We start from the raw sequence: 26,241 nt of genomic DNA, 5'->3' as shown, positions 1-26,241 counted from the left end.
GTTGATTTCCTTTAGGATGGACTGGTTTGATCTTGCAGTCCAAGGGACTCTCAAGAGTATCCTGAATAATAAACAATAATATTGATTCTAAATTTCACCTGCTGGTGAAGATAAGATAATACAGTCTATTGCCGGTCTTAAGTTATGATTGGCTCGGTGATTAGATGGAGCTTGCCGCCAACACCCTAGATGTTAAGAAGGACGCGGGCAGGGGAAGGCTCTCCGATGCATCCGTTTTTTCCATGTCCCTAAACTCCTGACACAGTGTCACCGGCAAAGCTAGACCCAGATAAATATTTGTTGTTTGATTGCCACTTCAGTAGAACCAAGATATTTGCATATGATAATAGGGTTGAATATTTCATATGACTCATCTGGAAGAATGAAGGGTAAAAGATATGATTAAAGTCTATGAGATTTTGAAGGGTCTGAATTGAGTGAATGTGAATGTCCTCATTAAATGCTTGATTATTAGTACATTGAGGATCTCTTTAAACTTGAAAGATACGGTTATGAATAAATTAAGGTAATAAGACTAATGATAAACAGTTAATGCATTTTTGGATTTAAAGTGGTAGGATGTGTTGGACATGCAGGTAAGCTCGAGAAGAGATGAGAAAAATTGATAAATGATAAATTCAGAGTGGAAATTTACTATAATTTAATTCCATAAACACTTCGAAACAATCCTATGATCATTTGTGGTTGCCATTGTTTACTAAAACAATATACTCTGCAAACTCCTTCTCATCACCCTCCTGAGAACTTAATGATGATTTGAATTGACAGATGTTCTCTCATTTCTCACACAGTTTACATGAAGGACAACTGCTTAGAATGAGGAGACAACTACTCAAGGATCCTGTAACAAAGAATGCTTTTCCTCTATTTGGGAAGATTGTCATTAGAATCAAGGACACAGTTTTGGAGTGTACTTGGCATTCCAATCCACCTGAACCAAAACTGGAAATAATTAAGGGATGCTTCAGCCAAATAGCTTTTGCCCACAAAGGTAAGAGTATAGATTTTCCTTATGGTTGAATGGCTTGAATTACATAGGTAAAAACATCTTGGATTAAGAGAGGAAGGAGATTGTTTCTATTGAAGAGCCTAACTTTGCATAAAATTTGTACTATCAAAATGTATGCCTCATAAACTTCAGTTAATTTTGAGATTGTACTAACGCTATCTAACGTACTGGTCACAGTGTGTTACTGAGTTGATGGTTTTCTTTAATAAAAATGATTTAGCTATATATTATTTATTTTCAGTCAAGAATGTTAGATAGTTTTATATTTTTGTTCAGTATATTATTTGATTAAAAATAAATTCTAAATTTTACCTCCTAAATTACTAAAGAAGGAATCAGTTACAAAATAACTTCAACAGTGATTTATGTATGCATTATATGTAGAGATACTTCAGCACAGGTGACTATATCTTTTGTTGGTGTTTAATATGAAATATGAAACTTAAGAATAGTTAAATAGGTTATAAGCCATGCCTAGAAGATTAATGACTATCACTATTGATAAAAGTATTTTATGTCAAAATTGTTTCATCCAAATCTACTTTTGGAGTCCAAGTACTTTTATGAAAAAATATTATTAAAATGAGAAAACTTCAGTTGGATCTTAATTCTAACCAAATTTTTTTCTAGGATTGTCATTCGGAAATAATACGTGTGAATAACTTCTATTGTCTTTAAAAAACAAAAAACAAAAAACAAAAAAACAACTACCTACAGAAATAGGTCCTTGCAAAGAGTATCAATTGCTAGCATTTCATTTGACCTGGCAGGACAGCCTGTTTTCCTTTCTGGTGTGTCAATGTGCCAGCACCCCCTGGTGGGCATTGTTCAAAATAAAATTTAATCCTACTGTTAAGAAAGGTTAAAGGTGTTCACTCTTATTAAGCGTATTGTGTTGGAATGCATTTGCACAATGTAGATAACTCTGCCATCCTGATCGAATATTGTCAAAAGGACATTATGCAGTTTCAAATACTTCAGGGTGCCATAAGCTACCATTGCCTGAAACATCTGCGTATTTAAAAAGTTTACATGCTCATCTTTATATTTATGTGTGTGTGTGTGCATTTATGTGTATAAAGCAATATGAGTTATTCATCATTTATAATTTGTTTGGCAAATGTTTTTATTTGTTTCTGCTATGTATAGTAGCAATTATGAATAGGATTGTGACTCCTGCCTGGGGATATTGTACTGCAGAAAAAAAAAAGACAACACAGATTTCTACATGAGACTAATTTTATTTGAACTCTAATCATCCCAATTACTGGCATGCTGATCCAGAGCAAATTACTTACCCTTTCAGAACCCAATTTTCTTCGTCTGTAAAATGAGGGTAAAAATACACATCAATATGATAAAGTCAAAATGGTAAATCCTCTTCCAAAATTTTTATGCAAGTTTTTCCTGGAGTCCTGTGGCATCTGTGCTTAACAACACACATCTTTGAAATGCATAAACATGTACATAGTTTTATTATTAAACATCAAAAGTGATGGGGAAAAGGTAAGGGATTCTAGGATCACAATACATTATAGACTGTACTTCGGGCTGAAATAAACACAAAGTAAATAACTGGATATTTGGCTTGATCGGAATAAACTGTACATTTTTTCTGTCTCATCCAAGACTAGTGACACAGGTTAGTTATTTAGAAATTTACGGGAAATGCTTATTAGTTGGTCAGATGCACAGGGACTCTAAAAAGAGCCAAATCAAACGCTAGCTAAATCATTTTATTAATAAAATGATACTAAGCTTGGCCGGGTGTTTTTAAATGCGTTTCTGTGAGATTGTTTCTAGATGTGAGAGAAAAATCTCTGAAATTCATCCCTAAGATGTTAGTTTATATGTACAACTAGGTCTGTAAATGTTGCCTGAACTGAGGTGATTTAAAAGGGTGCAGTGGAATATTATTAAGGAAAATGAGTAAAAATGTAAGAATATTAGTCAAGTTTCCTGACTGACAGGCTTTGAGAAGGGTTTCTAAATGCTTGAAAAAGTTGAAATGGAAGGATTGTGAGGTACAAACTACTCAAAGAGTGCAATGGACCAGAGAAGACTCAAAGCAAACTCCACCTTTTGCAATGATGCCCTGAAATGTTTGGAGGCTATCTGGAACTGCTGTTTTGGTGAGTGCACTTTAGAATTTCTTGGTTTCATGCTTTAAAAACAATCTGGTTTATGGTTCATTGAACAAAGTAGATCTTCTCTGACCATAGCAGTCTGCGGTAAAGCCTATCAACCAGTGGATTCCAGTGCTCATTTCCATTGGTTCTGCCTTCAATTTACCACATGTTGCATGAAATATTTGCATATTTGTTAATGCTTCTATATTCTCTGTACTGCTCGATGGGAACTTCCTCTGGGCATCAACATTCTTCTGCTTTTAACGCCACATGTTATAGATAGCCAGTCAGATTTTTCAATAAAAGTGCAATTGTTCTAAAGGAAGATTTTTTCCCCAAACATTTGTGGCCGTCAGAATTGCCTAGGATGGTGTGAAAATTACAGATTACATAAATTTATTCCAGGGAACTGAAACATAATTTTCTCTTGCAAATGCTTGGAAATCTATATTTATAAGACATAGCTAAATTTATTTTTATGGTTATTTAAGTTTTTGAATTCATTTGATTCAGAACAAATTTGCATAAAAACAATGAGATCACAGAGAACTCAATTCAAACATTGAAAAACACTAGAAGTTATTAAACAAACAAGTAATGGAATTGTAGTAGTGGTTTCTTTTCACAACTTTAAGTATCCTTGCTCATCCTTTAAAGTAAGCTAGTGGATGGACCTTTTTTTTTTTTAATTGCTGCATGTCTTAAATAGGAAACAACCAACAGATAACACTTCATCTCTCATTTTCTTATTTTATTTTTGGCTCAAAGAACACTCCTGCCAGAATGAGAAATCACTAAGATGTCAACAATTCTGAACTTGTTTAAATGTAGGTAACTATCCCAGTTCTTGGCAAAAAAATTAAAGACCTGAGGCTTATGAGTTAGCAACTGTCTTAGTTTTCTACTGATTGTCACAAGTTACTACAAACTTTGCAGCTTAACATGACAATATTTTATGGTATCATATATTCCCTGGGTCAGAATTCCAGTGGATTTTAATTGAGTCCTCTATTCAGGGTCTCAAAAGCTGAAACCGAGGTGTCAGACAGCTGAGTGCTCATCTGGAGTTCTGACTGGGGAAATATATGTTTCCTTGTGTTGGCAGAATCCATTTCCTTGTGGTAGGAGACCAGGGTCCCCACTGCCTTGCTGGCCATCGGCCAGGGTCACTCTTATTAATAGCTGCTTGCAGACTGCCAGGTGGCCTCTCTCTCAGCAACAGATCATTTCCTTCACGTCAGGTCCTTCTTGCACTTCAGATCTCCATGATGCCCTTTTGCTATCAGCCAGAGAAAACTACTTTTAAAGGGCTCGTGTGATTAGATCAGCCCCACCCAAATGTTATCTGTACTTTATAGTCAATTTATTTGGGATTTTGTGCTAGAGAAGACTCTTGAAAGTCCCTTGGAGGTCAAGGAAGTCCATCCTAAAGGAAATCAACCCTGAATGTTCATTGGAAGGACTGTTGCTAAAGTTGAAGTGAGAATAATTTGGCTGCATGATTATGATGAGATGACTCATTGGAAAAGACCCTGATGCTGGGAAAGATTGAAGTTAGGAGGAGAAGAAGGGGATAACAAGAAGATGAGATCGTTGGATGGCATCACAAACTCAGTGGACATGAATTTGAGCAAACTCTGGGAAATAGTGGAGGATAGAAGAAGAGCCTGGCATAGTGCAGTTCATGGAGTTGCAAAGAGTCAGCCAAGACTTAGTGACTGAATAACATATTTGAGGCTTTAAATACATCTGCAAGATTTCTTAACAGCAGTACCTAGAGTGGTATTTGATTGAGAATGAAAATCTTGGGATACCATCTTAAACTTCTGTCCACCATAGAAGCTAACACATTGAAGCATTTTTTTAAATATGCCAGTAATTAAAAAATATGCCATAAAGTCTGGCCCTAGATTCCTGTTGGCTTCCACAGATTGTGTTAGAGTCAAAATGAAATAAACAATAATTGAAAAGAACAGGCAAGGATCTCTGTATGATGTTAGATGAATCAATTATTCTACACAGCAGTTCATGACCCTTTCTGGTCTAGAATTCCTTTGAGGATCTGATGAAAGTTGGAACTTGTACCCCATCTCCCCAAATATGCATATACCTTTCCAGGTTTTTCAAATTTGTTTCTCATCTAAGTGAAAGGGGACAACAATGAAATGCATCAGTATCTGTGGATGCATTTGTAAAGTATTATCAAAAGAGTCTAGAAAGAAAGTTGAATTGGAAAAGAGTAGGAAAAATAGAGAAGAAATTGGAAGAAAAAAATTAAAATGGGAAGAAAGTATAAAAGGTAGAGATGTTGGGTAGGTATTTGAGTAGTTTCAGGCCCCAATTCATGGCCTAGTACCAGAAGTTACATTTTACTAATTCAGTATCTGATAAGATTTAAAGGCAAGTTATGTGAAAGTGTGTAGTTTGAAAGATTTTGTTAACGTATTATTTTGTTTACTATAATATAATATAATGAGATGTTTTATACCTGTGTAGCACAGCATCTTGACATTTTCATGGCTATGTTGTGAGTTCATTTTCTGTGTGTTAAACAACCAAAGGAATCATGACTCCTTGGAAAGTGTCTTAACCAGGTGGAAAAGACAGCTTACTCACCCGACAGAATCACAGGATCTGGTTCTCTGTTTATAAAACACTTGGCCTCTCAGGTGCTGCATTTTTTCATTATGACCAAATAAAGTTCCGCATGAAGTGAAAGCAGAGGAATGTGCCAGAGAAATGGATCAAATATCCTGAGTGATAGCTGGTGGCTGCCACTTCCGGCGTCTATAGAGGAAGATTTGATTTCTTTCTCCCAAGACACAAATGGCAGCTCCAGGTTGTGTGTTAATGAGGAACAGGGCTATCGTACTTCATTGCTCTGTGACAAATACATGCCTGGTTTGTGGAAAGTTGAAAATTAAATACAGGCATCAGAAAAATGGGGGTGAAAGGGATTTGTTAGGTGTTTGCGCTGAGATACTAAAGAACTCCCATTAAGTTCCATGCTGTAATAATTAAAACATTGCTTTGAATTGGTTTCAAAACTTAAGCAGATCCAGAGAAACTAGAGAAGGAATTAAGAACTAATTATATTAAAGTACTGAAGATCAATTTCTCATGGGTTGGTAGCTTCACATTATTGTTTCTTTAAAGCAGTGAAGACAAATGTTATACGGAAATAGCAAAGAATATTTTTCCAGGGCTCTTCATTATTCATCAGTATTAAGAACTTTTGTAATAAAGTTTGAGTTAGCTTATCTTTATTTTAGTAATGCACATTGTACCCACTATGAAATTTGCTGCTCTTAATAGCAAAAAAAAAAAAAAAGTCCGAAGATATTTATTTAAAAAAAAAAATCAGTTTGGAAGTGCAAGGGACTGGATTTCAAAAAGAATTTTCCACCTCTGAATGAAGATGATATTCATATATGACCAGTAAAACCTCAAAACCAGTCGGCATTATTTTCTTCTTCTTCCTAAAGAATAACTCTGATGTTTGATTAAAACAACCATGTAGTGACCACATGCTTCAAAATCAAACTCTCTGTCGATCTCCTTGTGTTTCTTGCTAATTTTGGAAGCCCCTCCTGATCACCCGCATTGGAAAGGGGGTGATTGTGACTGACAGTAGGCTGGTCCCCATGCAGAAAGCAATATTACCATTAATGCTGTGAAAAGTGGTTCGTGTAATGCACCATGCTACAGAATTTCTTCCATCTCGTTGACCTTTCTTCTTCCTCTGAAAAATTGTCTCATATGAGAGCAAGACTGAAGAATATTTTCTAGAAAAAGTCGTACGTATGGCAACCATGAGAATGTACTTTGCAGGCTTCCAACTAGAGGAAGTGTAAGGGAGCGCGGAGTTCCAGTTTTCTTTGCAGCATGGAACAGAAGCTCACTACCACACTGAGCAGACCCTATGTTTCCCATGGACTGCACCAACCTAATGGATGAGCCTGGCAGGCGTAGGAAGGCAAGCTTGTTCCTGGGAGGCACACAATACCTCATATGGCTGACTTTGGCTCAAGAACTCACTGATGGCCTTGAAAATCCTTCCTTGGTTTGCCAGCTGTCTAGAAGATTTACAACATCGCTCCTTCCCCATCTTCTTCACTAGGGGCTGGACACAGTGGTGTGGCAGCGGTCCCCTTGTTCCACGGAACTTTCCCATTTTCTTTCTTGAGGATTTTTCCCTCAGAAAATCATTGCCTGTGGAACCTGATCTTGAAGTCTTTCTCAGAGGACATGGACTATCATAATCTGTTATTTAAAGTTACATGATAATATTATAAGGCACAGAAAAAAATAATAGGAGCATTTTCAGGAATGTTTACAGAATTAAGGACATTTACAGAACTAAATATCTGGACAATCAAGAATGGATCTACTGATGGGACTAAGACTGAGAAAGTTCAGTTTCCTCTTGGAATCCCAGATCCCTATTGTGCCAGCAGAGTTTGGATGATAAGAGTGTTTCTTTTCCTACTTACTGCAGTTTGTTAAGTCAGATTTCTGTGGCTATCTAAACATATACTTTTTGAAATATTTAAAGTAGTATTGAATGCAAAGTTTATATCTGAGTTTACAAGCAGGGCATGGATGATTTGGCACTCTATTATGTATCTAGTTTATTCCAACTGTGTTATTTGATGTGACTTTTCTTTTAGCTTATCTCCAGATTAGAAACCAAATTAAAGGCAACAAAACCAGCTAACAGAAAAGAAAAAGGCAGTCCAATTTAATAGACTGTATTAGCATCACTCTTTCCTTTATATAGAAAAGAAGATTCAGTATTACTTTTTTGAATTATGTGGGAAATATGTGTTCTGCTGAGCACTAGGCAGTGGTGAACAAGAGGAGAAAAAGTTTTCAAACTTGTTTTAAAAGTAAAGCCCCATTTAAAAATGAAATTTTGTAATCATAACTCTCAACAGCAATTTAATGAACAAATAACTTCTATACTTTTCTAGTGGACAGTTTTATAATTCAAGTTAACTATTTGGTGGATTCCCAGGCAAGAATACTGGAGTGGGTTGCCATTTCCTACTCCAGGGGATCTTCCTGACCCAGGGATCAAACCTGCATCTCCTGCAAGTCTACTGTATATCAAGTGGATTCTTTACTGCTGGGCCACGGGGGAAGCCCAGATACATACACTGACTGATATGATTTTGATATATATATATAATTTTCAGTTATGCTGTTTAAATTACACATATTTAAATATGTTTAAATTTGAATAAAATTTTAGTGAAACTGTGGAATCTATTCATTGGAACTGAGAGATCTTACTTTGAAAAAAGTCACTAAGCTATTCCTTTGTGTGTGTGTATATATATATATATATAAATTTATATATATATAATATATAAATACAATATACTTTACAATATTTATAAAATTTATATATAACATTTTTTATCCCTGAATATAGCAGGTTTTTATATAACATACATATAATATCTTTGATTACTTATTTTCTATGAAAAAAATGTACTCCAAGAGTATGTTCCCAGAGAGAAAAAATATTGCCTAAAAAACAGTAAAAACACAAATGGGATGAGGCACCATAATTCAAATATTTTTTACTTTTGATTAAATTGACACCATATTTATTATATGCACATATCAAACTGAATTTCAGTAGATCTTTCTTTATCTCAGTGAATTAACTTGATCTCATAAAATCGTAAAAATCATTTTCAATCTATTTTAGTGCTTTGCAAAGTTGCATATCTTTTTCAGGCAGGGTAATCTTATTTAGGAAAGAGAGACCCCAGAATGTACACTTGACTTCCCCAACTGCTTGTTTCTTTAAAATTTTCTTCCATGTTTAATATTTATTTAAATATGAATATGATGCTCAGCATACACACACACACACACACACACACGTGGTGTGCATATGTGTGTGATCTTAATTTTTAAAGATCATGCTATTGACAATGGTTTTGATCAATGTGTGAATGTAATTGGAAAAATTGTATATGCAGGAGATATTTGAAAAACTTGTTGTGATTGGTTTTTGTCTTTGGTGCGAAATTTCACTCAAAAAAATGAGTCCATATTGAGATCAAAGCTACCTATAATAGGGAATTCTGCTCTGTTACAACAGAGGACGTGCCTAGCTGCAGGAGATACAGAGAGAGTGCTGGTAGGTTCGTTCCATTATTGTTGATCTTAATCCATCATTTAAACTGCAGTAGGATTTATTGGTAGAATTGACAAAACCATACAAAACAATTTTGCTAAAGTATAGCATGGACAGATAGAAATGGCCATTGATCGGAAGGGCAAAAGTAACATGATACTCACATTTTGTGGAAATGAAAAATGGTTACAACTCATAATTCTTGTGTAGTTAAACCATGCATCCAGAGAATGCACAATAAAAAGTTACATGCCATGTTGCTGCTCTGTTACATGGATTCTATTTTTGAGTTTTCTAAGCTTCTTAGTTAATAGTGAGACAGTGAAAGCCCTGCTCTTTACTGGTGCTTTATGACAGTGACTCTATGCTTCCTCCACCGTCTAAGGCCTCACAAATGCACTGTGAAGATTTACATTCATAACAAGTATGGAACCCCGGAGGGAGGGTTGTAACTATGAAATTTACTTCTTAAACCCCTAGCATATCTTTGGCAAGGAAAATAAGTTACATTAAATTTCCCCCCAAACCCTCTTCACCTTTGAGAAAAATAATGTCCTTAATTCTACCAAAGCACCAGAAAGGCTAGGACAAGTCCAAGAATCTGCCAAGAGGGGAAAACTACCAGGTGTTTAAATGGCAAACGTCCACGGGATACAGTTGAATGAATAAAGATGAATGAGGATGAAGCATTTAGTTTGAAATGAATTCAAGTGAAAATTAAGCCAGACTATGACTGAAATATAATTTAATCTGTTCATTTTGCTCAAGTTAACCCCCACATAGAAAAATATGCCCTGAGAAAACAGGAACTTGGTATAATATATATTGTAAAAACATATGGTAGGTTTCCAAGGAGAAAGTGTCAACCTCAAAACCAAGCAAATGTAGTGCTCCCACTGGACACAAATTAAACCTGGGAAGCCTGTTAAGTGCATAGCCAGAAAAAATACGACATATATTATAGGAAATGGGAAAGATAAACCAAATAGAGAAAGATAAAACATAAAGTCGCCAAAACTCACATTTTAGTTAAAATGACCCGTTTTTTCACAGACAGGTCATCATACCTACAATGGAAAACTACAAACTAAGGATTAGCAAAACAAAAAACAAAAAAGAAACAAAATAATAGCAAAAAAAACCCAAAACACCTCTTCATTTTTAATTTCTTTGCCTTTCTTACTCATATAAGGGAACAAGTTATTGATAGGAGCATAACCGGAGGTGGGATGGGATAAAAGGGTGACATTCTTCACTGATGGTGTCTGTAGGGACACTTTTTCTTTGTTTCTAGTGGTAAGTTGTGAAAATGAAAGTCGCTCAGTTGTGTCTGACCCTTTGTGAAACCCAGGTACCACACAGTCCACGGGATTCTCCAGGCCAGAATACTGGAGTGGGTAGCCTTTCCCTTCTCCAGGGGATCTTCCCAAACCAGGGATGGAACTCGGGTCTTCTGCAATGCAGGTGGATTGTTTACCAGCTGAGCCACAAGGGAAGCCCTACTGGCAAGTTTTTGGGTTGTTATTTATCTTGAATTTTCTGAGAGTTTCTAATTTCAAATGTTCTCTTCTGTGCCTTTTTGAAGTTCAATACATAGAAAATTCAGCATTTTCTGGTCTCTGAGAGTATATATCAATATATATAACACAGGTATATCTATGTATGTACTATATATGTAGCAGGATAAATAAATGTACACACACACACACAAAGAGGAAGTTATGACCAACCTAGACAGCATATTAAAAAGCAGAGACATTACTTTGCCAACAAAGGTCCGTCTGGTCAAGGCTATGGTTTTTCCAGTAGTCATGTATGGATGTGAGAGTTGGACTGTAAAGAAAGCTGAGCACCGAAAAATTGATGCTTTTGAACTGTGGTGTTGGAGAAGACTCTTGAGAGTCCCTTGGACTGCAAGGAGATCCAACCAGTCCATCCTAAAGGAAATCAGTCCTGGGTATTCATTGGAAGGACTGATGCTGAAGCTGAAACTCCAATACTTTGGCCACCTGATGCGGAGAGCTGACTCATTGGGAAAGACCCTGATGCTGGGAAAGATTGAAGGTGGAAGGAGAAGGGGATGACAGAGGATGAGATGGCTGGATGGCATCACCGACTCAATGGACATGGGTTTGGGTGGACTCCAGGAGTTGGTGATGGACAGGGAGGCCTGGAATGCTGCAATTCATGGGCTTGCAAAGAGTCGGACACAACTGAGTGACTGAACTGAACTGATACACAAAGAGAGAGAGACAGACACAGAGACAGAAATAGACAGGTATTGGCTCCAAACCAAGGTCCAAACCCTTGGTTTGGAGCCCTAAGCTGAACTTTTTCAGGGCACCTTAGTCTTTTCTGTTAAGGCTTTCAACTGACTGGACAAGGCCCACCCATATCATGGAGAGTAAATCTGCTTTACCTGAAGTCTACTGATTTAAATCTTATTAACTTTTAAAAAGCACCTTCATAATATCTAGATTGGTTTTAATCAAGTAATTCAGTAGCTTGGTGTGACCAAACTGATACATAAAAAAATATAAGGATCAGATTTAACATTGTAAATGGGAATAACCAAAGAAATTAAACCATTGTGAACTCATCATCCTACGGCCGAAGAAAGAATAGATGTTAGTAGCAAGAAGAGTTAATGTCTGACAAACATCTATTTGCTCTGCAAATTTGCCAGGCTGTGTCCTCTGGTACTGGTCAGTGGAGTCTACATTTGTCACATCTAGACTGAAATCAAAAAGATTTCAAACGTTTTGCATCATATATTTTTTTCAAAATCCAAGTATTTTGTTACTTTGGGAATTTTTTCAATTTCTAGAATTTTGAATTACTCATGAAAATTTCTCTGTTCGTTAGTATATTAATATAAATATGATAGAAATGTATAGTGGTTTTTTTATACACATCCAGTTCTTTGGGAAAAGGGTTCATTTTTAAAGTTATTTATATTTACCAGCATGTGTATCAATTTTTCTTAAATTCATTTCAAGTATTGTAACTAATATCCCCACTGTGTTTTTATATCTTTGAAATGACTTTTAAACTGTAGTTTGATAAAAAGATTGAGTTGATTAAATATATCTTTTTGAAAAAAAAATGATTCCATGGTATGCTGTGCCACAGTTTAAAATTTCAGTATATAAGTGTTACTGCCTCTTACAATCATGTGAAAATCACTTTAGTAACAGAACTGCTTTGATACTTGAAGTCTCCTGTTTGATAAAACAGAAATTTCAGAGAAAAAATAATCAGAGAGGCCACTATTAAATAAAAAAATAAATTAATTCCTCTGGCAAAATCTCAAATCTAATCATTTAAACTAAATATATTGCAAAGACATTGAATGAGTGGTCAAGACAGGATTTCACACAATTCGATTTGCAGTAGACGGAAGTTTCTTTTCCAAGTTTAATTATTTGGATTTCGTGTGTACAGTATGCATAGCATATATAACCAGGATATTTCAAAGTATCTGACATGGTGTGGCCAGTTATAAATATAACTACAGCTTTATCTTCATTTGATGCATCTTATCTTATGTATTAGCTGCTCGGTCATGTCAAAGCTGAAAAATCACTAATAGTACATTTGGGTATTTCAGCTACATATTGTTGTTTACTGCTGAGTCGTGTCAGACTCTTTGTGATCCCCTGGACTGTAGCTCACCAGGCTCCACTGTCCACGGGGCTTCTCCAGACAAGAATATTGGAATGGGTTGCCATGCCCTCCTCCAGGGGATCTTCCCAACCCAGAGATCATATCTGGGTCTCCTGCATTGCAGGCAGATTCTTTACTGTTGAGCCACAAAGGAAGCCTTATGTATTATTAATAAGAGATAAAAGACTTATCTTTGTATTTACTATATACCATTAAAATAGTAAATTCTATACTTCATTCATTTATTAATTTAATTACAAGTGGATTATCAAAGTGATTTATATCAATGAACTATTTGGGTAAAAAACCTTATTCCAGCTGATCACACATTTTTCCTCCACTCTGAAATGTTCAAGTTTAAGCTCAATGACCCAGGCTGCTGTTCTTTCCCAGGCTCTGTATATGGCTACCTAGCCTTACCTTCACTAGTCAATAAAGGAACCATCTAGCCTCTTTTGATTTTTAACGGTGAAATAACCCATCTACGTGTGGGATTCTGCATCTTTAGATCCTTGAAAGTAGAAGAGTTAGTCTCCTGGTCACTCTTTTACAACCCTATAGTCTGTGGTCAGACTCCTCTGTCCATGGAATTCTCCAGGCAAGAATCCTGGAGTGAGTAGCCATTCCCTTCTCCAGGGGATCTTATCTACCTTCAAAAAAAAAGAAAAAAAAATGGGCATGGCTTGGAGTTAGAAAAAATATGTACCAATATTCCTTTATTTGTTCTTCTGAATCATGTGAGAAACAGATTCTAGCTGCCTTGAAAGACTGATAAACTGATTTCAAAGTAATCACAAGGCAGACTTTAAACCATAAACTGTACTCTCACTCAGAAATCATGCAAATGTAATTCAAAGAATCTTGGAATTGGAGAAGGACATCCAGGGTTTTGAATCCCTGATCTAGAAGTTCTCAGCTGGCTGCCTTTGGGCAAGTTTATGGTATCCAGTTTCTTCATCTTTCACTGTTGTAAAGACAAAATAAGGTAATATATATGACAGGTACATGCAGATTATAAGCTCTATTCAAATGTGAATTGTTTTCATCATGTCTTTTATGGAAGGAAAGAAAACATTCAATGTAATGAGTTTTTAATTAACAAGCTCTAAGCTTGATTGTAGTTTGTTCTTGCCTTTTGTCATTATGTGTTTTTCTTTCCGTAATCAACTGGTAACTGTCATATGAGAGGTTGAAGGGAAAAGAAAATTGCATTTTTTTTCACATGGCCCTTACAGTTAGGAGGTAAGAAATAATTGTTTCGAGTCATAGCCTCTTGTCATTTCACAGTGTAAAATGATTCCACTTGAACTTGGTGCAGTTGGATGGTGCTATTTAGTTGCTAAGTCCTGCCTGAGTCTTTTGCAACCCCAGGGACTGCAGCCCACCAGCTCCTCTGTCCATGGGATTTCTTCTGGTAAAAACAGTGAAATGGGTTGCCATTTCCATACCCCAGAAGATCTTCCCAACCCAAGGACAGAACCCACGTCTCCTGCATTAGCAGGCAAATTCTTTTTCATGGAGTCACCAAGGAACTCCTGTGGAAGGTGTTACTAATCTTAATACATTGCTTCTTTCTTAAATGAAACCAATAGGTGGCCTCAAGTCCTGCTTCTATGATGAAAACAAAAGAGAAAAGAAAGAAGAAAGAAAGGTGTCAGAAAGGAAAGAAAGAGGAAAAGTAAAAAACACTGACTCTTAATCTATGAAACTAGTACTGGAAAAGGCATCATAAAATAAGGACAAAACATGATTGCCTTTAACTGCGTCTGAGCGTTTCAATGTCCAGCAAATGTGAGCATGGGGACAAATTACAAAAAACAGCAACAGGCACAAATATTTGACGGACTTTGACTAAGCAACTCTGAAACAGATGCTGCTTTTCCCCCTTTTGCACAAACATTTTACTGAAATTCTTCACACCAGATTTTACTAATGAATCTGGAAAAGGGAGTGACGGATGCTGCTGATGCTAATCACAGGAAACAGACACCAACGCGTAGTCCATTTTTCCTGTCTCTGACAGCAGCATCTGGCTCCTTGGAAGGCTCTGTCAACCTTTGCATTGACGTCTTAGGAGCTGCCTCAGGTCTGCCGGCTTCCCGGGGTGCCGCCGCTGGGCTGAGGCTCACCACAATCATTTCATCTTTTTGTTGGTCACGCTGAGTCTTGAAGAAATTCTTCTTTCTGCTTATGGAATGTAAGTATCATACCCAGAGTCCACGTCACAATGTTTTTTTTTTTTTTTTCTGTAATCCTAAGATGTTCATATAGGTGTTTTACTTTATAAGGTTAAATATCATCTTCTATATACTTTGAATTTTAGCCTAGGAGGAATGGCCACAGGGAACAGGGGCTGCTGCTGCTGCTAAGTCGCTTCAGTCGTGTCCGACTCTGTGAGACCCCACAGATGGCAGCCCACCAGGCTCCCCCGTCCCTGGAATTCTCCAGGCAAGAACACTGGAGTGGGTTGCCATTTCCTTCTCCAATGCATGAAAGGGAAAAGGGAAAGTGAAGTCACTCAGTCGTGTCTGACTCCTAGTGACCCCATGGACTGCAGCCCACCAGGCTCCTCTGCCCCTGGGATTCTCCAGGCAAGAACACTGGAGGGGGTTGCCATTTCCTTCTCCAATGCATGAAAGGGAACAGTGAAGGTGAAGTCGCTCAGTCGTGTCCGACCCTTCGCGACCCCATGGACTGCAGCCTACCAGGCTCCTCCGTCCATGGGATTTTCCAGGCAAGAGTACTGGAGTGGGGTGCCATTGCCTTCTCCTGGAACAGGGTCAAATACCTCTTAAAGCAAAGCAAGAAGTTATTTAGAGGATCATAGGCATATATCGTGGGTCCACTGATATAAAACTAAGCCAAGGAAGGTAAGAAGGAAGGAGAGGAAGAGCTACTAAATTAAGTCTCATTACTGTATTACTTTGCTAAGAAAAACGAGAACAACGCCCAAAAGAATCAGACACGACTGACCAAAAATTTAAAATCCAATACAGAGTAGAAATGGAAGTACAGAAGGTACTGCTCTTCTCAATTTCAAAATGTATAAATTATAAATAAACAATATAATTTAGGAACCTCAGAACATTTCAAGTGGAAAGCTGTGTGTCACGAGTTAGCCTGTGAGATGTTAGTAGCCATCATCTTGAGAAGCTTATGTTTGTTGTGTATTTTGTATCGTATATTTAAATTATATAATCTGTGTAATGATCAGAGCCCTGCTGGTTTTTTTTTTCTGGAAAGAATAATTAAAGGGTAATAGGCTATTAAAAATGTGAATATTCTCACTTCAAGGGCTATCTTTGGTTTTACCAAATGTGAAAATGTTTTTAAAAATAATCATTTTTGACTTTTAAATAGTAAAATACATACATTTCATTTTATAAGACATTCAAACTCTATTGAAAATGTAAAAATGGAGTATCTCCCATTTTCTTTTCCTCATATAATCCTCTCTGAAGAGACATCCCCACTTAAAGGACTGGTCAATACATACTTATATATGTGCATTTAACACAAAAAGCTTTTTTTAAAATAAATAGGATCATAATACATGTGTTCTGAGACCTGGTTTTATGTTTAACAATATATTCTGGAGATATTTCAATGACAGTTCATAAAAACTTCATTATTTTTAATGGTTGTGTCACATTCAGTATTATAAAGATTTAAAATATATAATATACAATCTTCCCTTTTGATGGACACTTAGGTGGTTTCAGTATTTCAAATTATGAAACAATGTCACAATAAAACCTCATATTTACACTATTGTTCACATGTGAACATTTTTATCAATGATAAGAAAATATCTATCAAGGATAAGATAAAGTCTCTGAATTTAAGGAGGGACTCGTTTACTGATTTTGAACTTTGTATTGCAGTATAACCTATTAACAATATTGTGATAGTCTCAGGTGAGCAGTGAAGAGACAGCCATACACCTATGTGTGTCCATTCTCCCCCAAACTCCCTTCCCCTCCTGATTGCCACACAACTTTAACCAAAGTCCGTGTGCTATACAGTGGATCCTTTTTGATTATCTATTTTAAATACAGCGCTGTGTACGTGTCCATCCCGAACTCCCTAAGTATCCTTTCACCTGGTGCCTGTAAGTTCATTCCCTATGTCTGTGAGTCTCTGTTTCGTAAGGAAGTTCATTTGTGTCATTTCTTTTTATAGTCCACGTATAAGGGAGGTTCTGTGATAATTCAAGAAGAGACTCGTTTGAAGTTTTCTATATATCACCACCTTGGCTCATTCTTTCAGCCAGTTATACAGCCAGTGTATAATCTTTGCTGGTATCCATTCCATCAACAGGACAGGACTATTCTTCTTTCCCCACATCATTTTTCAACTCTTTAAAATTTTTGTCTAATACCATGTGTCTTTATGGTTTTATTCTTTTCCTGACTCTCAAGAAGAATATGTTTAGTGATTTTGTTGTCATTTGTATTTTATTAATTGTGTATTGACTGATTAAATATTATGTTCAAATTTTATTGGAGTATATGCAGTTTTCTCAGTTATGTGTTCAGTTCAATTCAGTTCAGTTCAGTTGCATCCAACTCTTTGCGACCCCATGAATTGTGCATATATTATGCATATTGTGATTTGAAAGTCATTCGGAATGTCTGACTCTTTGGAATTCTCCAGGCCAGAATACTGGAGTGGGTGGCCTTTCCCTTCTCCAGGAGATCTTCCCAATCCAGGGATTGAACCCAGGTCTCCCACATTGTAGGTGGATTCTTTACCAGCTGAACCACAAGGGAAGCCCAAGAATACTGGAGTGGGTAGCCTATCCCTTCTCCAGTGGATCTTCCTGACCCAGGAATCAAACTGGGGTCTCCTGCATTGCAGGCAGATTCCTTACCAACTGAGCTATCAGGGAATCCCATATTAATTATTATTAAAAATGATGCAAATTATTTTTTCAAACTGCAATTTGTATTTTAATGTTTTTAAATCTATCACAATGAAATTGTAAACATGCATATAGTAAAATCTATTGGTTTATTTCTTTATGGCATTTGGTTTTGTTTCTTTTTAGGAAGAATTTCTATAATCTAATATCACCTAAACTTTTATTAAATGTTTTTTAATACTTAGATTTTAGTTCTTTAAACTATTAGGTATTTACTGCTGTGTATGACATGGAGTGTGGTTCTAGCTCAATTTTCTTTCATTATAGCCAATTTTCCATTAATTATTCATTAAACAGTGATTTGTTTTTTTGTAAATTATTTATTTTAATTGGAGGTTAATTACTTTACAATATTGTGGTGGCTTTTGCCATACATTGACATGAATCAGCCATGAGTGTACATGTGTTCCCCATCCTGAACCCCCTCCCACCTCCCTCCCATCCCATCCCTCAGGGTCATCCCAGTGCACCAGCCCCGAGCACCCTGTCTCATGCATTGAACCTGGACTGGCGATCAATTCACATATGGTAATATACATGTTTCAACACTATTCTCTCAAATCACCCCACCCTTGCCTTCTCCAAAAGAATCCAAAAGTCTGTTCTTTACATCTCTGTCTCTTTTGCTGTCTCGCATATAGGGTCATCGTTATCATCTTTCTAAACTCCATATATATGCATTATTATACTGTATTGGTGTTTTTATTTCTGACTTACTTCACTCTGTATAATAAGCTCCAGTTTCATCCACCTCATTAGAACTGATTCAAATGCATTCTTTTTAATAGCTGAGTAATATTCCATTGTGTATATGTACCACAGCTTCCTTATCCATTCGTCTGCTGATGGGCATCTAGGTTGCTTCCATGTCCTGGCTATTATAAACAGTGCTGCGATGAACATTGGGGTACACGTGTCTCTTTCAGATCTGGTTTCCTTGGTGTGTATGCCCAGAAGTGGGATTGCTGGGTTGTATGGTAGTTCTATTTCATTTTTTAAGGAATCTCTACACTTAAACAGTGATTTCTAAAAGTTGAAATTATCTGTGACATTAAAGTAAATTTCTTTAAACAAGTTGACTGCTTACTTCATTTTGTTTCATTTGTTGATTTTTGAGTACAGTATTGCTGTACTCCAAAATGAAAATAGCATAATTTTGTAGATGTACCTAGTTTATAATTGACTTGAGTAAGATATTGCTTCTGTAAGCAAATAATTATCCATTTCCTTGGTGTTTTCTTAAATTAAAAGAAGAAAAACAATTAACTTGTAAAATGTCCAATAAGCCTGGATATTCAAACAAATCATCCATTTTGAGAGAAGTGCCATTATTTCAGTCAAAAAGGTAAAACTAGAGATGGTAGATTAGACATGGACAAAATAAATCAGTATAACTTTCTTTTGTCATTAAGAAGGGATCATTTCTAGCAAGCCAAGGAAATAATGGATATATTCCTGGTCAGCCTGAGTAATTTGAATGTCAATCTGTTGACTTTCTGGAATTTTCTTTTGAAGCAGACTTTTTTTTTTTCCCCAATGCCATATTTTAAGCTAAGTATTCTGAACCATTTATGGGTCTTCTGTGTAAGATTTACAGAATAACTGTGGAGTCAGACAACGATTGTCATTTCATCAGCGATGAAATTTCTCTTTGAGAAGAAACTTCAGTGAATATTATTCATGTGTGTAAGTATGCCGGAGAGAGACCCAAAATATGCACCCACTTATCACACCCCATTAATAGCAAAAAGGAAAAAACAAACCATTTCAATGAGTTGACTTATATACCTTAGAGTACTCTGCTAGGAATAATATATATTTATTGAGATGATTGTGTTATATTAGTCAAAACTAAACAGGATTAGTCCTGTCAGGAAATTTTCATTTATGTTTTCTATTCAATGATGCATTCTTGTGAAATATATAAAATGAATATGAGTGATAATGCAATCAAGTAGTTATCAGGATTTACAGACAAATGAGCAAATTTGCATGGAGAAGGAAAAACTAAGGAGGTCCTTATTGAATGAATGGGTTCAATCCCTGGGTTGGGAAGATCCCAGAGAAGGAAATGGAAGCCCACTCTGGTATTCTCACCTGGAAAATCCCACAGACAGAGGAGCCATCGGGTCATAAAGAGTCAGACACTACTTAGAAATTAAATACCAACGCCAACATCAGAATTGAATGTTGCAGTATTAATATATTTCTTGGCATTTGGGAGAGACTTGGGATACTTACAATTTCAATATGAACTACTCAAAAGCCCAAGAGAAATCTTCTGGAAAAATTCCCAGGAGCATGTGCATGCGTGTGCATGCTCAGTTGTGTTGGACTCTTTGAGACCCAGTGGCCTGTAGCCCAACTTCCAGGCTCCTCCATCCATGGAATTTTCCAGGCAAGAATGCTGGAGCAGATTTTCATTTCCTACTCCAGGGGATCTTCCTGACTCAAGGATCAAACCCCTGTCTCCTTGCTTCTTCTGCTTTGGCAGGTGGATTCCTTACCACTGTGTCACCTGGGAAACCCCCTAGGTACTAAAGCCATTTAAAAAAAGATAATGAGAGTCTAGAACATGGGTACTCTAAACTAATAATCTGATCAGAGAACAGAGTGTTTGTTAAACCCAGAAATAGAACTGCATGTATTTTTGAAGTACACTTTGAGTACTTCAATTGTATTAACTTCCTACTGCTGCTGTAAGAAATCACGTCGAACACAGTGGCTTAAGCAACACATATTTATTATCTTATAATTACAGATGTCAGAGTGCAGAATGAGTCTCACTGGACTAAGCTCATGATGTCGACAGAGTCGCATTCTTTTTGGTGGGCCCAGTGAAGAATCCCTTTGTCTGTTTTCCTTTTCCAGCCGCTAAAAGCTGCCTGCTTCTTTGACTCATGGCCCTTTCTTCCACCAGCAAAGTCAACAAGTGCGTATCTCTGGACTATACTTCTTGCCCTCACACTCCCTCCTTGCCTCTGCTTCCTTCATCACAGCTCCTCTGATTCTGACTCTTCTGCTTTCTTCTTTCACCTGCGGGGACTCCGGTGATCATATCTGGTACATCCCAGAATAATCTCATTCCTATCTCAAGAGCCTTAGTTTACATCCACAGAGTCCCTTTACCCATGTAAATGATCCCAGTTTCTGGTTCCAAGAATTAATAGTTGGACATCTCTGGGGAGCCATTACTCTGCTAGCCAAACAGGTCTACTTTCTGATTATATCAGCCAAAGCTAGCTTCAGTTATTTGCAATAAAAAAAATAATAATAATAACTAAAACCCCAGGGTTTCTAAAAGTGTGTTCAATGTACCAGAGACCACCTTAGACCTAACAGGACTGTTTGAGAGTGAACTGGTGTGACATATATATATATATATATATATATATATACTGTTGATTTCATATATATATATATATACTGTTGATTTCATATATATATATATATATGTACAGTGTGTATATATATATGTATATATGTGCACTATATATAAAATAGATGACTAATGAAAATGCATTGTATAGCAAAGGGAACCCAATGCTCTATGGTGACCTAACTGGGAAGGAAATCCAAAAAAGAGTGGATGTTTATAGATGTTTGGCTGATTCACTTTGTGGTCCAATGGAAACTAACACAACACTGTTAAGCAACTATACTCCAATAAAAGTTAATCTTAAAGAAGACAAAACTATAGAACAAAAGACAAGTATATTAAAAAAATAATAAAGTGAACCAGTGAATCTGCATTTATTGCCAGGTCATTCTACTGCACAGTGAATATCTGAATCCATGATTTTAATGTTATGTTTATATAAGAATAGATTTTATGGCCTCTTCCTTTTCAAGTCTGTGAGTACAATTTATACTCCCAGTTTAAAATAGGGAGGTTGAGGAGCCAGTGTACTTTAATGAAGAAAACCTGGGCTTTTGAAGCAGAATTTGATTTTCAGGTTTCATTCTTTTCAGCCAAAATCCTCCTCAGCTCTATCCATTCTTGCAAGTTGATCAAATCCTTTGTCCTCTAAGAATAGGTTTCCCATCTATAATATAGAGCAATATCATCTATATCAATAGACTCATAAAATGGTAAAATGAGATATTTATATAACAAATAATAGTGCTTAGAATATGGTAGGTATAAAATAATTTCTTTCTGAAATGTAGTGCCATGCTTATATATCTGTAAAAAAATTTCCCCACTCAATATACTCTTAATTCTTTTGTCTTTCCCAGATTTTTGCATTTCCTGATTTACTTTAGTCAGCACGGAGCTGTCAGGATTATTTCAACCCCTCCTTCCTGTCCAGATGTCCTTTCTCTCCACATTTTCACTTCAGCAACTTCGGGATACGGTTTCTGTGGCCTGTTGACTTTTGTTCAGTGTTTTTGATTAAGAGGTTGTGGCATGTTAATCTCTGCAACACATTTCTCTGTGGACTTTTCCAGTCAGCCCCTCTTTCATCTGGACCTCCATTCACCTTCAAAGGCACCATTCAGGGCCAAATCTGAGGTAGATTTGAGGCCTGGAATAAATCACATTGGGAGGTCCCTTCCTATCAGGTTGAAAGAAGAGGTGATAAGACCAAAAGGGAAGGGTCCCTGGTCTTGAAAAGCCAGTGATACCCCAGATATCTGGCTTCTGTGCTGTTAAAATTTGTGAGATGATTGTATGTATTCACTGTTGGGTTCATTTAGTTTCAGAACTCTGTAACTGTCAAATATTTTAATAAATAACTACTTAGTATTGTACACTTTCTAGTGGCATTTTTAGAGAGCTGTCAGTAAATTTCATATTTTTCCTCCAAAAATTGTGTCCTAAAAAAATCCTAAATTATTATCACTAATAAAAAACTGACATACACACATCACTGGCATCAGATGAGCTTATTTTAAAGAGTAACTGAAATATACAGCATTGCAAAAGATACTCAGCCACAGTATAATCATATAACCAGAAAAATAAGTAAAACATCTGGTCAACCAGCTGTATTTTTTTTGATACATATAAAGCATGAAATTGAATTGACTAATTTTTATGAATGATTTGTTCTCCCTTTGCTTAAAAATATTGATCATAACTCCATTTGTTTAGGAAAATAGATTTCCTACTTTATTAGGAACATATTAATGTATAGAACTTAGCATCTGTGTCTAAGTTCTGGAACGGGAGTGACACCCTCACAGGTGGATGACCCCAGTATTCTGTTGAGAATTTTTAGGTCAAATTTAAATTACAGAATATCAGATATGCCACCAAAATCTACTCACTACAATCACTTAATAATTTGTTTGCACAATTCATAACCAAAGTAAAATCTTTGTTCCTCTATAAACAAGTAGTCTAACAAACTTAAAAAAAAATCAGTATACTTTCATCCCCTTCAACTGTGACTTAGTTGAAGTTAATAGATGCTGTTTTGATCAACGTTTGTAGAACTATCCAGTTTAAAGTCTCTTGTTAACTGTCTCTATTTTCTTTATTAAATATGGCTAAGGGCTTCCCTAGTGGCTCAGCAGTAAAGAATCTGCCTGCCAATGCAGGAGACCTGGGTTCTTACCTAAGATCCCCTGGAGAGGGAAATGGCTACCCACTCCAGGATTTTTGCCTGGGAAATACCATGGACAGAGGAGCCTGGGGGGCTACAGCCCCTGGGGTCTCAAAGAGTTAGACATGACTTAGTAGTAAACAACAGTCGGTTCAGTTTAGCTACTCAGTCATGTCTGACTCTTTGTGACCCCATGGACTGCAGCACATCAGGCCTCCCTGTCCATCACCAACTCCCAGCATTTACCCAAACTCATGTCCACTGAGTCGGTGATGCCATCCAACCCATCTCATCCTCTGCTGTGCCCTTATCCCCTGGCCTTCAGTCTTTCCCAGCATCAGGGTCTTTTCCAATGAGTCAGTTCTTTGCATCAGGTGGCCAAAGCATTGGAGTTTCAGCTTCAGCATTAGTCCTTCCAATGAATAGTCAGGACTGATTTCCTTTAGGATAGACTGGTTGGATCTCCTTGCAGTCCAAGGGACTCTCAAGAGTTTTCTCCAACACCACAGTTCAAAAGCATTAATTTTTCGGCACTCAGCTTTCTTCACAGTCAAACTCTCACATCCATACATGACCACTGGAAAAACCATAGCCTTGACTAGATGGACCTTTGTTGGCAAAGTAATGTCTCTGCTTTTTAATATGCTGTCTAGGTTGGTCATAATTTTTCTCCCAAGCAGTAACAGTCTTTTAATTTAAACAGCAATACGTAGCTGAAATACCAAAATGTACTTCTAATAATTTAAATTTGTCCCTCAGTTCTCACCCTCTGAAGAATGACAGAAATTATTGGTGTCCACTTCTTAAAAGGACAAAAGCCACTTCTTTTAACTTTTTTCCTTAATTTTTTTTCAAAAAAAATGAAAATAGTGCTGTTAAACTAATGTAAACATACATTAAAACATACAAATTCATTGTAGATAAACATAAACTTGGCAGTGATTCATGATTTAAATATTCTATCTTTTTTACAAGCTTCATCCTCCATTTTTCTAGAACATAAGGGAATCAAGATACAATTTTTAAAATCCAGTGAACTCTTTCACCAACTTCTTGTGGTTTTGCTTCCTTTTAAATTATTGAATATTAAGCACCTTCTGTAAGCATTCTGTACTAACATAGTATGGGAGACACAAAAAAGTGACAAACAAGTTTCTTGCTCTTGGGATAAAGATAATTCCAAACCTACAGCAAACACTATCCTCAATGGTGAGAAATTTAAAGCATTTCCCCTAAAATCAGTAACAAGACAAGGGTGCCCACTCTCACCACTACTATTCAACATAGTTTTGGAAGTTTTGGCCACAGCAATCAGAGCAGAAAAAGAAATAAAAGGAATCCAGATAGGAAAAGAAGTGAAATGCTCACTGTTTGCAGATGACATGATCCTCTACATAGAAAACTCTAAAGACTCTACTAGAGCTAATCAATGAATATAGTAAAGTTGCAGGATATAAAATTAACAGAAATCCCTTGCATTCCTATACACTAACAATGAGAAAACAGAAAGAGAAATTAAGGAAACAATACCATTCACCATTGCAACAAAAAGAATAAAATACTTAGGAGTATATCTACCTAAAGGGATAAAGATAATTCCTTAAATCAGTTTCTTTCCTCCCTTAGCCATGGTCTCCCCTAGAAGTTACTCTGTAATGATTTGTAGTATAAGGTAGTAAGAAACTCTTTCCAGAAAAGATATAGAGGCTAGAGAAGAGTCAGCATCCCTCTTTTGTTTACTGGGATACCGCCAAGGTCTGTGAAGTGTTAGTTGCTGTCGTGTCTGACTCTCTGTGACGCTGTGGACTGGAGCCCCTTAGACTCCTCTGTCCATGGAATTCTCCAGGCAGTATTGGAGTGGATAGACATTTCTTTCTCCAGGGAATCGTCCTGACCCAGGGATTGAACCCCAGTCTCCTGCATTGCAGGCAGATTCTTTACTGTCTGAGCTAACAGGGAAACCCACTAAGGTCTGTAGTATCCCGCAATTTGTAATTTTCCTCAAACATGAATTTTAATCCTGAGCTTCAGGCAAAAGTTGGAAGGATTCCTTTTCCTAGTGAATATGAGCAGAGGTTTGATATGAACATTGTCCATTAGCAAAAAGGAGGTTTAGAGAAGAGAAAGGGTCCTGAGAAAATCTTCCACCTCATATTTTGCTGCAGTGAAGCAGGCAGAAATAAAGTGTGTGTGTGTGTGTGAGAGAGAGAGAGAGAGAGAGAAATAGTGTGTGTGTATTTGGCATATCCTTTCCCCAAAACTGGGACAAAGGTACTCTATTATCACCATCATATTGGAGAGGTGACAAATTAAAGGAGGGAGTCAGGACCACCAGTTAAGACACAGCTGGTTTGGTGTGAAAATAGCAGATATTGCTAGCTGTATTCGACTGGTGAGGTGACCTGCAGAGTACCAGTCCTCGAGGGAGGGTGGTAAAGCAAGACGGAGATCTGGTAAGAGTACCAAGGGGAAGACATTTGCATCTCATATATTTTGTGTGTGCATTTGAAGTTATATTTTAGCAAATAGTTCATTGAAAAATGCAGCATAAGGTTGGCATTCATGGATTTAAGAGTTTACATAGATGCCAATGATCTACCCATTTAGATTCCATGCCTACCTCTCAGTCTTTGACAGGTAGGGACTCAAGCCCATCAGATGGATTTCTCAATTTGGTTAAAATGTGATCTATCATTCTTATGAATTTGCAAAATGTACACAGATACATACATTTACACGGTTTTCTTTGCCACAAGCTCATTTTTAGGAGACAGAGAAAAATTTGT

Source organism: Cervus elaphus, chromosome 12 (genome assembly GCF_910594005.1).
Source record: "Cervus elaphus chromosome 12, mCerEla1.1, whole genome shotgun sequence".
Lineage (NCBI taxonomy): Eukaryota > Metazoa > Chordata > Mammalia > Artiodactyla > Cervidae > Cervus > Cervus elaphus.
Note: the sequence above shows the minus strand (reverse complement) of the source record.